Consider the following 12835-nt stretch of genomic DNA (forward strand, 5'->3'; position numbering starts at 1 on the left):
GGTGCAAGGAGCGTGAGGTGGACCCAGTTAACTGCCCAGTGGCTTCAGTGCTGGAGTTCCTCCAAGATCGCTTCTCTGCGGGTCTAACCCCGTCCACACTCAAGGTGTACGTGGCTGCCATTGCGGCTTTCCACACGCCTTTGGGTGATGGGCCTTTGGGTAGGCACCAGCTGGTTGTACAGTTCCTCCGTGGGGCTCGGAGGATGAGGCCTGCGGCTCGGTCCAGAATTCCAACCTGGGATCTGGCAGTGGTTCTCGGAGGGCTGGCTGAGGCCCCCTTCAAGCCGCTGGAGCTGGCGGAACCGAGGGACCTGACCCTTAAGGTGGCTTTTCTCCTCGCCATTACTTCTCTTAGGAGAGTGGGAGATCTCCAGGCCTTGGCGGTAACGCCAACCTGCCTGGAGTTTGCCCCGGGTGGAGTGAAAGCCATCTTACATCCTAGGCCGGGCTACGTGCCTAAGGTCCTATCAAGGGTGGTCAGGTCACTGGTTCTGCAGGCATTTCATCCTCCGCCTCACGTGACAGCGGAAGAAGGGAGACTTCACCTACTCTGCCCGGTTAGGGCACTTAGAGTCTATTTGGAAAAGTCTGCACAATGGAGGAGATCTCAGCAGCTGTTAGTGTGTTTCGGCTCACCCAAGAAAGGGTTGCCTGCTTCTACTCAGACAATCAGTAACTGGATTGTCCAGGCAATAATCATGGCCTATCGGGTGCACAGTTTGCCTTCACCCTTGGCTGTGAGGGCTCATTCCACCAGAGGCCAGAGGGCCTCTTCAGTGGCCCTCCTTTCTGGGGTCCCCTTGCAGGATATCTGTGAGGTGGCTGGGTGGGCCACCCCACACACTTTCATCAGGTTTTACAGCCTGGATCTCCCTGTGACGCCTGGCGCTAGGGTGCTCCAGTCCTAGTTGTGCCCGGTTTCCGGCTTCACGCTAGGGCAGGCGCTACCCTCGGTGTGGCCTAGTGGGTACTCATCCCCATTTCGTCGTTCCGATGCAGTGGGAAGTTTCCTCGATAAGGGAAGGGTTCGGGTTATGTATATAACCCTTGTTCCCTGAGAGGGAACGAGCATTGCGTCGCGCCGCCACACCTCGGCACGCCTGGAGCGCATGCTTCAGAGAAATAACTGCAGCCATTATGCGCCGGCTCCCCTTTTATACTTCCGGGTATGCCATCACAATGACGCCATCACGCACGGCAATAGGATTGGACTAGTTTGTATTCAGACTTCAGATTTGCTGATACTTATGGAGCATCGCCATTTCGTTGTTCCGACGCAGTGCTCGTTCCCTCTCAGGGAACAAGGGTTATATACATAACCCGAGCCGTTCCCTGAGAACAGGGAACGAGATGCTGCGTCAGCTGACGCTACGGGGAACGCCTCCAGCGTGACCGGTGTCTGAACTACTATCAAATCATGGCAATCCTACTGACCAGCGACAGCCTATGATGTCATCAAGGTGCGACCAGGAAGTATATAAGGGCGCCTTGCCAACATGACACTAGCTTCTTCGTCTGAAGGGACTGTTTGGCAGGCAGGCCTTGAAGCATGGCAAACTGACGCAGTGTCTCGTTCCCTGTTCTCAGGGAACTAAGGTTACAGTCGTAACCGGGGACGTTCCCTTTCGAAAGGGAACTTGAGCTGCGTCAGCTGATGCTACGGGGAACGATATACCCACGGTATATGCCCCTTACTAGCAGTGACAACTGCCTGGACAAGAGTTCGAAAAGGAAAGTCTGAACGACTCACCCCTCTGGTCACATTAGGCTGTCAGTGACAGCATTTCCTACGGTCATAGCCCAAGCTATATGCCTAAGAGAGGACCTTATTAAGTTTTTATCTGAGGTCTCTTACTCTCGGCTGCTCAAAGGCCTGGGACCAACTACTTCAACAGAAGGGGTCCCTTTAAGGGAATGTGGCTAGGGGGCCCGAGGGCGCCCCAGCCGGTCATTATTCGGGAAAACCTTCACCGAACGCCACCAGGGAGGCCTCACCTGGCATCACTTCTGTGGGACACCCCGGCTTAGCCAACCCTGTCTGTAAAAACAGAGCCTCCGGACATCGCTCTTACTCATGAGCATCCAGACTGAGGGACTGCAAACTGGCAATGTCCTCCTCAGACCGGAACTCGGAGACTGGAATCCTGGAGAGCAGTACTCAGCTTAGTGCTTCTTACCCTTGCCAGCGAGGGGAGTCTCTTCTGCTCAATCCTAGGATCTACTGAACACATATATTACAGGGGTGAGCAGGAGGCTGAAAAGGCCTATTGGACTGATCTAACCGGGAGGCCCCGAGGGGGGCCTACCCGTCTGATAAGGCTCAGGCGGCTGTAAGCTCGCAGACGACCCTCGGTGAGGGGAGCTCTTAAGCCTGCCTGGTAGGTAAACCATGCTGTAGGCTGGCCGGTCCCTGTCCTGAAGGGACCGCGTAGCAGAAACGGCGTCTCGTCGTGCTAGGGCATGAGCCCGCCCTCAGGAATTTCCGGCTAAGGCCAGGACCCGACAGCGGGCAACCACTAGCTGTCAGCATAAAACCAGTTATGTGTTCCCGTTCAAGGGACTCGTTCCCCCCCAGGGAGGCCTGAAGGAGCCTCTACCTGGCACCGTTGAGGCTAGCTGTTAAAGGCCACAGGGAGGTAGCTTTACTGGTCCCCTCAGGGAGGCCCATGAGGCCATCAACACCAGAAGCCAACCATGCTAGCTGCGTGAGTGTCCAAACAGTGGAGTTCGCCCTCAGGAAGGCCTGGCGAGGCCTACTACCTGGCAGCAAGGCCTGCTAATGGCTAGCTTGTCACCGAGACCGGATCCGGGAATCCCTTCCCAGGAAGGCCCAGAGGGGCCTACCACCTGACAGCACATTACACCGGCTAACCGATCGTCCGAACTCGGGGGCTCACCCTCAGGACGGCCTGGAGAGGCCGCTACCTGCTAGCCAGACGTGCAAACTGTCGGAAGTTACTGTTTTATGTTCCCGGAGCACGCCTCCAAGGAGGTCTGTTTGATGCCTCACGTACAGTCGAGTGTTTAGGGCGGCCTGGAGAGGCCTATTGCCAAATGGCAGCTCCCTGTTAGAGGCCTGGTGACAGACGGTGCTTATCAAATGGCAAATCCCGCAGGGAAACCCCGCAGGGCCGGGAAACGACATCAGGAAATCAAATGAATTCGGATTACCTTGACTTGAAGCATTCAGACAAAAACAGTCCCTGAAGACGAAAAAGCTAGTGTCATGTTGGCAAGGTGCCTTTATATACTTCCTGGTCGCACCTTGATGACATCATAGGCTGTCACCGGTCAGTAGGATTGCCATGATTTGATGGTAGTTCAGACACCGGTCACGCTGGAGGCGTTCCCCGTAGCGTCAGCTGACGCAGCTCGAGTTCCCTTTCGAAAGGGAACTCCAAGTAGTATACATCAGTATGACAAATGTCAAAGTTAATATTATTTCCTGCCAGTGTTGTCATACAAATCCACAAAATACAATCAATCAATCAATCAATCAACTTTATTTACAATCACAATTGTGTCAAAGCAGCTTCACAGTGTTAAACAGGACAATATTGCAACAAAATTAGATTTGGCTGTACAGTCGTTCTGGAGAAACAGTGATGTTATCAGCTTATTTTAATTTATCATATAGCGACAATGTTGGCAGATCAGTATTATAGTTTATAGAATTAAATAAAACCTAGTTCATAAATTTTATTTGTATATTTAGTTGAATAACTTTGATCATAATTTTAGTGTCCCCAACTGAGCAAGCCAAGCCAAAGGCGACAGTGGCAAGGAACCAAAACTCCATCAGGGCATGATGGAGAAAAATAAACCTTGGGAGAAACCAGGCTCAGTCGGGGTGCCAGTTCTCCTCTAGCCTATTAACACACCGTGTATGATTATTATTCTGGCAACCTTACAGGTCAGAAATCATATTAGCGTTATTGAGCGGAGACAGGTTTTTTGAGCATGACATGCCAGTGAGGCAAATTCAGGGGAGACACCAATTGACACGGTCTAAGCAGACACTCCAGGATGCGTTGGCGTTCAGGCGCAGGTCCACCATCTGATCCGGACACAGCCTGGATCTGGGATAAACCTCGAGATAAACAGAGAGACTAACATTAGCGTAGATGCCACTCTTTTTATGATGTAACGAGTACATCAGGTGTTATGGGAAGTGTACCCGGTTCCGGCTGACCTAGTTATTGCAGCCTAACAATCAGTCAATTGATATGAATAATGAAAGTTAAAAATGTTCTATGTGTATGCCATTGTAAAGAAATGCGTTTTTAGTCTAGATTTAAACTGACAGAGTGTGTCTGCTTCCCGACCAATGCTACGAAGACTATTCCAGAGTTTAGGTGCTAAATAGGAAAAGGATAGACCGCCTGCAGTTGATTTAGAAATTCTAGGTATTCTCAACTGGCCAGAGTTTTGAGACCGCAATAGACGTGATGGAGAATAATGTGTTAAGAGCTCGCTTAAGTACTGGGGAGCTAAACCATTTAGTGCTTTTTGAGGTATCACACACCCCTAACATGTCAGGAGTGCAGTAACAGTGCTTGCTCACTTAGCCTGGCTTCCAGATATGAACTATGGAATTGTCTTTCATTTAATTTTTTATATTTTATTCCTTTTATATTTCCTTTTACTGAAACAATAAAAATTTAAGTTGAATATTGTTTGTACCTTTCACTGAAAGAAAGCACATGTTATCAGTATGTTTGGTTAGAACTGGAGCTTAATCAGCTCCAACCTTGGAGAGACTGTGTAATTGTGTGTGCGCGCAATATTCTATGTTACATTTCTTCACTACTGGTCCTGGGTCATAAGCTGTTAACCCTAACAGCAGCAAACACACCAGATGGTGCAGAGAGGGATAACAAGTACCCAATGTCCACGGTTAAAAATACCGCCGGATCTTTAATGTTGGGGGCCTATTTTTTTTATTGGAGGTCCTAGACATCTTGTTCACTACATGTCATAATGGATTCTTGCAAATACCAACAGATAAAAAATCTGCTAGAAATCTTATAATGGGCTGTGGCCGGATCTTCAAAAAATCAACACAAAAATGCGTCACTGAATGGTCCTATTCATCCAAGTCCCCTGACATGAACCCTATAGAGAATGAGGGATGAACTGAAGAGATGAAGCCCCAACATTAATCTGCGAATCTGATGGATCTGGAGAGATTCTGTATGGAGGAATGGTCCATAGAGTTCTCCAAACTCTTCAGGCATTATAGGAGAAAACTCAGAGCTCTTATCTTTGCTAAAGGAGATTGCAAAAATCATTGAATAAAAAGGTGCCAATAATTTTTGCCAATTTGTATTAGAGGGAAAAAAAATCATAATGTAATCTGAATATGGTCAGACTCATATACAGAAATATGCAGCACTCATGTATAATTTTAATAATAAAAATAATTAAATAAAAAAATAATAAAACAAGGAAGGGGGAGGGAGATTCCGCTAGGAATATGACTTCCCGGTTTGTTGAATCCATTCTCCTATAAAACAAGTTCAGCTGTGGTTTTACGTAATTGAAATCTATTTTTGTTGGTGTGCAGTGATTGAATCCTAAAATGGCACTAGAATGCAAGCATCGCTCCATGAGGGCTGATCTGAAGTGCTTGCTTCAGCTTAAGCAGAAGTTATGCCTACTCTTCAATGTCATCTTTTAAAATACACTTCATTCCTTTGTGTTTTCCTCTGCGGAGACGTCCGACCCTCTGGAATTGCTCATAATATGGAAGAGCTCTAAAATAAAGTGTGAAAAACATGTGGTGTTGCATTTAAAACACAGCATTAGATACAGAAAACCTCTTCAACTTTGATAGTTATTATGAGGGATATTTTGATAGTCTTAAGTGTGGATCCTATAATATGTGTGCAGAGAAGCAGAATATATTATGTGCAGGGTCTCTGCTGGTTTAAAGCTTTTAATCCAAATTTTTTTAAATATATATTTAAGAAATTCAAGTTTCAAGGCCACATCAATACTTTGGGTGGAACTTTATGAATAGTGATTAGGACTGGGTGATACCAGTAATAAAAAAAAAGAAAAAAGAAAAAGATCTGCCACTGTAGGCAGTAGAAACTGTATCCCCATATATATTATGAAATGCATTGACAGTCTCCTTTAATGCAGTGCAGTGTGCTGCATACTTGAACATTTATTATTGATTTTTTTTATGCATAGCTGAAAAAAAAGAACAATATGAGCTGTAAATTCTTTGATTTATTTTGATTCAAGTTTAAAGTGGCTCTGATGCCCTTTAAGTGAACATCTTTACCTCAGAGGCTCATTTAAAGCGAATCAAAAATGCAAACCAAAAAGCAAACAGAAAAACGCATTTAGGCTGCCTTAGTCTCTTGTCTGTGTCAATACATTTAATGATGTAAGATCTCCTCCTCCTCAAAAACAAAAAAAACAATATTTTTTTTTATTTTTATTTTAAAGCTCCATCAAAGAAAAAAAACAAACAAACATACAAAACAAAAACCAAACAAACTAAACAAAAACCAAATCAAACAACAGTGCCTTAAGCTTGCCTTATAATTTTCTGTCAATAAACATAAGAATAAGACCTCCACAAACAACATTTAAGATTTTAAAGCTCCTCCATAGCAAGACAAAAAAACAAATCAAAACACAAAACATAAAAGCTCCATCAAAGAAAGCAAAAAAAAAACATAAAACAAAACAAAAACCAAACAAACTAAATAAAAAACCAAACAAAACTGCCTTAATCTTGCCTTATAATTTTCTGTCAATAAACATAAGAATAAGAAAACATTTACAATTTCAAAACCCCTTCAAAGCAAGCCAAAAAACCAAACACAAAACAAAACCAGACTAAAAGAAAAACAAAATAAGCAACAAAACAATACCCTTAGGCCCGATCAGACAATGTTTCTCAGGTTTAAAGTGCGAGAAGCACCACATTGACTTTTTTGGGTTGAAGTTTTTTTTATTTAGTTTTTTATAAAATAAAAATGTGTTGCTAAGCAACTGTAACCCATCTTTACGTAAATACACAACTCTAGGTTTGTAAGAGGTTCAGACCATACAACACAAATGAATGGACGGACCCACAGTAAGTTTCAATGCAACTTTAGTGGAGAAAATATGCTGTACAAAGTCACAATAGAATATAGCCGGCGTACAAATAAAATGAACAAAACCCCCTTTTTAACAAATGTTTGTGTGTGTGTGTTTATCAGTGTATGTGTATCAGCGACCAATTTGGCAGACTCTGAAACGTAGTCAAAAGTGTCAAAAGTGTTTTCCGATGACTGTTAAATCCCTGGTTGGTAACAGTCCTACCGCAAAGTGTTTCTCAGGTTTTAATGTTCAAGTTCACAGAGACTCCAAGAAATCCAGTTGGGTGGCTCACCATCTAGGGTTTCACACTCCTAACTGATCAACTAACAGAGTTTTCCCCATTATGAAAAGACCCGACCAAGATACTCAGGAAACGATCAATAAAAGATGATCAATAAAGGATAAACAATCGATGCCATCCCACCGCGATCTTCCAGGCATATATATGTATATATATATATATATATATATATATATATATATATATATATATATATATATATATATATATATAAAAAATAATAGCAGTACAATGTGACTAACCAGAATAATCAAGGTTTTTAGTATATTTTTTATTGCTACGTGGCAAACAAGTTACCAGTAGGTTCAGTAGATTCTCAGAAAACAAACAAGACCCAGCATTCATGATATGCACGCTCTTAAGGCTGTGCAATTGGGCAATTAGTTGAATTAGTTGAAAGGGGTGTGTTCAAAAAAATAGCAGTGTGGCATTCAATCACTGAGGTCATCAATTTTGTGAAGAAACAGGTGTGAATCAGGTGGCCCCTATTTAAGGATGAAGCCAACACTTGTTGAACATGCATTTGAAAGCTGAGGAAAATGGGTCGTTCAAGACATTGTTCAGAAGAACAGCGTACTTTGATTAAAAAGTTGATTAGAGAGGGGAAAACCTATAAAGAGGTGCAAAAAATGATAGGCTGTTCAGCTAAAATGATCTCCAATGCCTTAAAATGGAGAGCAAAACCAGAGAGACGTGGAAGAAAACGGAAGACAACCATCAAAATGGATAGAAGAATAACCAGAATGGCAAAAGCTCAGCCAATGATCACCTCCAGGATGATCAAAGACAGTCTGGAGTTACCTGTAAGTACTGTGACAGTTAGAAGACGTCTGTGTGAAGCTAATCAAATTTCAAGAATCCCCCGCAAAGTCCCTCTGTTAAAAAAAAAGGCATGTGCAGAAGAGATTACAATTTGCCAAAGAACACATCAACTGGCCTAAAGAGAAATGGAGGAACATTTTGTGGACTGATGAGAGTAAAATTGTTCTTTTTGGGTCCAAGGGCCACAGGCAGTTTGTGAGACGACCCCCAAACTCTGAATTCAAGCCACAGTACACAGTGAAGACAGTGAAGCATGGAGGTGCAAGCATCATGATATGGGCATGTTTCTCCTATTATGGTGTTGGGCCTATTTATCGCATACCAGGGATCATGGATCAGTTTGCATATGTTAAAATACTTGAAGAGGTCATGTTGCCCTATGCTGAAGAGGACATGCCCTTGAAATGGTTGTTTCAACAAGACAATGACCCAAAACACACTAGTAAACGGGCAAAGTCTTGGTTCCAAACCAACAAAATTAATGTTATGGAGTGGCCAGCCCAATCTCCAGACCTTAATCCAATTGAGAACTTGTGGGGTGATACCAAAAATGCTGTTTCTGAAGCAAAACCAAGAAATGTGAATGAATTGTGGAATGTTGTTAAAGAATCATGGAGTGGAATAACAGCTGAGAGGTGCCACAAGTTGGTTGACTCCATGCCACACAGATGTCAAGCAGTTTTAAAAAACTGTGGTCATACAACTAAATATTAGTTTAGTGATTCACAGGATTGCTAAATCCCAGAAAAAAAAAATGTTTGTACAAAATAGTTTTGAGTTTGTACAGTCAAAGGTAGACACTGCTATTTTTTTGAACACACCCCTTTCAACTAATTGCCCAATTGCACAGCCTTAAGAGCGTGCATATCATGAATGCTGGGTCTCATTTGTTTTCTGACAATCTACTGAACCTACTGGTAACTTGTTTGCCACGTAGCAATAAAAAATATACTAAAAACCTTGATTATTCTGGTTAGTCACATTGTACTGCTATTATTTTGAACAAGACTGTATATATATATATATATATATATATATATATATATATATATATATATATATATATATATATATGTATATATATATATATAAAACTTCTCCTAATCAGCAATGAGATGTGCTCTCTCTCTCGCTCTGATGTGATCTATTTAGTTTCCCGATCGGCGCTGAGCCGATTCAACCAATAAACAACGCAGCAAGGCGGAACAAAAGCAATACAGGATTTTGATTGGCTCAGAGAGAGAGTAGTCAATGTTTTCTCCTTAAATACATTTTATGAACAACTTGGGTTTGTAAACAATTTTTGGCACTATAAATATTTGTAAAACAAATTTAAAACTGACATTTTTTTTAATTAAAAGGAGAAAAACTATATTATGAGCAAAAATTTAACATAAATGTTACTAAAGCACTTGACATGTTTTTTAAACTGGGTTACACAACCACTAAATCTGCAGTCCTGTCCGTCTAATCAAGGTAAACATCACAACAAAAGAAGGCCCGCCTCTCTATTCATTTGATCAGACAATGAAAAAAAAAAAAAACGCAAATGACGCTGAGCACTTTTTCACTCAGAGAAAAGTTATTTTTTTATTTTATTTTTTTACGCAACATGTGGCTAAAACACCAGGTGACCGGGGTGCATAAACATCATGCAAAATGCTCACTGCCAATAGAACATTTTAAAAAGGAAAGAAGCCTATTCTGTTTGATTGGGTATGGAGTGAATTTTGTGCCGTAATTAAACTAACAAATTCAGCATCTGCGTAAATTGCATGTGTGAGAAAATTAATCCGAGAAATCGTAACAGACAGGTATGCATTTGTATGGACTAGATTTGGTATTTGTTCAAAGGTTACATGTAATGTGTCGGATGGTTTTTAATTTATTTGTGAAATATGATGTACGCTAACTCATTTATTTGCAAAACACAATACATACATTTTTGTTACTGCTCTGCATTTTTGCTCAAACTGATCTTTGCATTTGCACATCGCTTTCTGTTTGTTTGCGAGTCGAGTTTTCCTTTGCAAAGCAGATCATGTTTGTTTGCAAAATGCTGAATTTGTTTAATTACAGCACAAAATTGACTCCATAGATTGTGGCCTTAAGCTGCCTTGCACCTTTCTTTCTGTCAGTAAACATAAGAATGCAATGGTGTGTATACACTTGTAGTTTGGTTCACTTAAGCCGGGTGCACACTGTGCAATTTTGGCCACGATTTGGCCGTCTGTGACAAATTAAGCAAATCCTAAAAGATTCCTCTGATCCTAGGCTCAAATCTGACGTCTTTGGTCGTTAGTTTGACATGTTTACCGGCAGCCGATTAATGAGCGCTGCGATCAAATTTTACCTCAGACGAAATTCTGGCAGTGTCAGAAGATTTGGCACAGAATCCTGCAGTGTGACTTCTCCTACGACGACAGTCAAATATCTCCGTTTTTCAAGACAAACTATGACCAAAATGAGAGCTAGAGATTTCTCTGTAGCCAGCATTTCAGTCCTGCGTGTAATGCAGCTCACTGTCACCGAACGCGTCATTTATTGATTATATAAAACTAAGGACGAGTTTTCTTGTGCGCGTCCGTTTTTAGCACGCCTTCACTATCGTGCAGTCTGACATTAATGCCAACAGAGATCTTACAGTGTGACATGGCTTACATCGGGGATCATGTTCGTACAGTCTGACAAGGGATATTCGCAAAGGATTTAAAAAAAAAACAAAACAAAAAAAACACACAGTGTGCAGGATCCATCCCATACGGAAATGTAATATATGTACATATATGTCCCTATATCCGAGTAGTGATGTCATATATGTTTCATATAAGGCAATATATTATTAGCGCATATATACATTCTCACGATATATGAAGATATAAGTTTATACCATGTATGAAATACCCATAGAATAATTATTATATATACCTATATTAAAATTATTTATATGATGATTTGTATATGGTACTGTATGTTAATGCCATATATGTAAACAATATATGTCGAATTTATATATGTAAGTTTATTTAAACATAATATATGCAAACATTCAGTATGCTTGTATAGGATTTTATATGGATTTATATAGTGGTGTTTGAATCCTGGCTTTTAAAAATTTGATTTTGGTTCAGGCTTCGGACATTAAAAGCTCCATGTTTGTTTTTCTTCCCATTGTGAGTGTACAGTTTGAGCATTCGCTTGGTCTCGTGTGAGCATCTAGTTTTCCTTGGGAAGTATTCACTCTTTTGTCCATGTGTTTAGGGTTGTTTGTTTAGCATGCGGCTTGTGCTCATCATTAGCCATGGTGTGTCCTTTCATGTTTTGTTCTGTGTAGCATGTAACGGTTACTCTGGTACATGGGTGACATTTTTCATCCTGTCCTCTAGAGGGCAACAAATGGAGGAAGTGGTTTTAAGGTTACGAGTAGCACAGAGGAGAAGCATGGCAATGGAGCATGGGTGAAAATGCCTGGAATCACATTGCGTTTGAGAGTTAAGTGAATTGTACATTCGAATGCTTTACAATCTTGTTCAAATGCACATATTTATGTACCCATAAAAATGTTAATTCATAGTGTTTGGAAGTTTGCAGAGAAGCTCGCAGAGGACTCTGTTATGGGGCTTGAGTGCACTGATACCTACTTCTTAAGCCTAGTTCAGACTGCACGATTTTCAAACTTGTCGGGTCACAGCTCTATTCACACTGCATGACTATCTGGGGTGTCATTCAGTCACTGCTGTGTTCACACTGCACGATGGTTTGACGACAGAGGAGTTCACACTGCATGACTGAACAAGAGGAAGAATCGCCGACAACTCTCTCTCTCTCCGGTGCGCAAACTACGTTTCCCAAACACACGTGCGATGTGACAAGTAAACAACGCGAGATCACACGTGCGTTAGACCGGAGTTCTCGCGCGAGACTTGGAATTGTTATTAAAAATGATAAACTGCACAAAGTTTGCTTCAAATTGTATACGCTGATTTGTGGAGAAAAAGAAAAAAGATTATGGCGGAAGAAATTGTTGGAGAGACAGAGGGAGCCAGGATTTTGTTCTGCAAAGACAGTTTGAGGTAAATAAATAATTATTTAATGTGCTGCTGCTGTGGCTGGATCTGCAAATGTTTGGCCTTTGTTTCTGTTTGATAGAATTGTAAATATATATCTATTAAAATACTGATATTCTGCTCTATAACTCCTCCCTAAACGTCCTGCTGCCCTGTATCTCACTCTTTCATTGGCTGTCGGTCATCGCCGATGTAATTTTCAGTCAGAACGCTGTTCACACAGCAGGAGTTTGAATCGCCGACAGCTCCAGATATTTAGCATGCCAAATATCTCACCGGCGTCGGCGACTCGTCGGCGATTCTCTCTGATCGCGTCTTTGATTATTCACACTGCGTGATTGTCACTCGCGTGCACGAGCACCGATTTGCCTGTGATCTCGGGCATTTGTCGGCGATTTCGCAAAACCTGTCGGCGACTCAAAATCGGGGCAAAAATCGGGCAGTGTGAACTAGGCTTTACCTGTGTTGGATTGTGCCAGTGCCTAATCTAGGATTCAGGATTGTATATCTTCAGTGCCTGCTGGGACTGGGAATTCTACAA

Source organism: Pseudorasbora parva, chromosome 14 (genome assembly GCF_024679245.1).
Source record: "Pseudorasbora parva isolate DD20220531a chromosome 14, ASM2467924v1, whole genome shotgun sequence".
NCBI classification, from domain to species: Eukaryota; Metazoa; Chordata; class Actinopteri; order Cypriniformes; family Gobionidae; genus Pseudorasbora; species Pseudorasbora parva.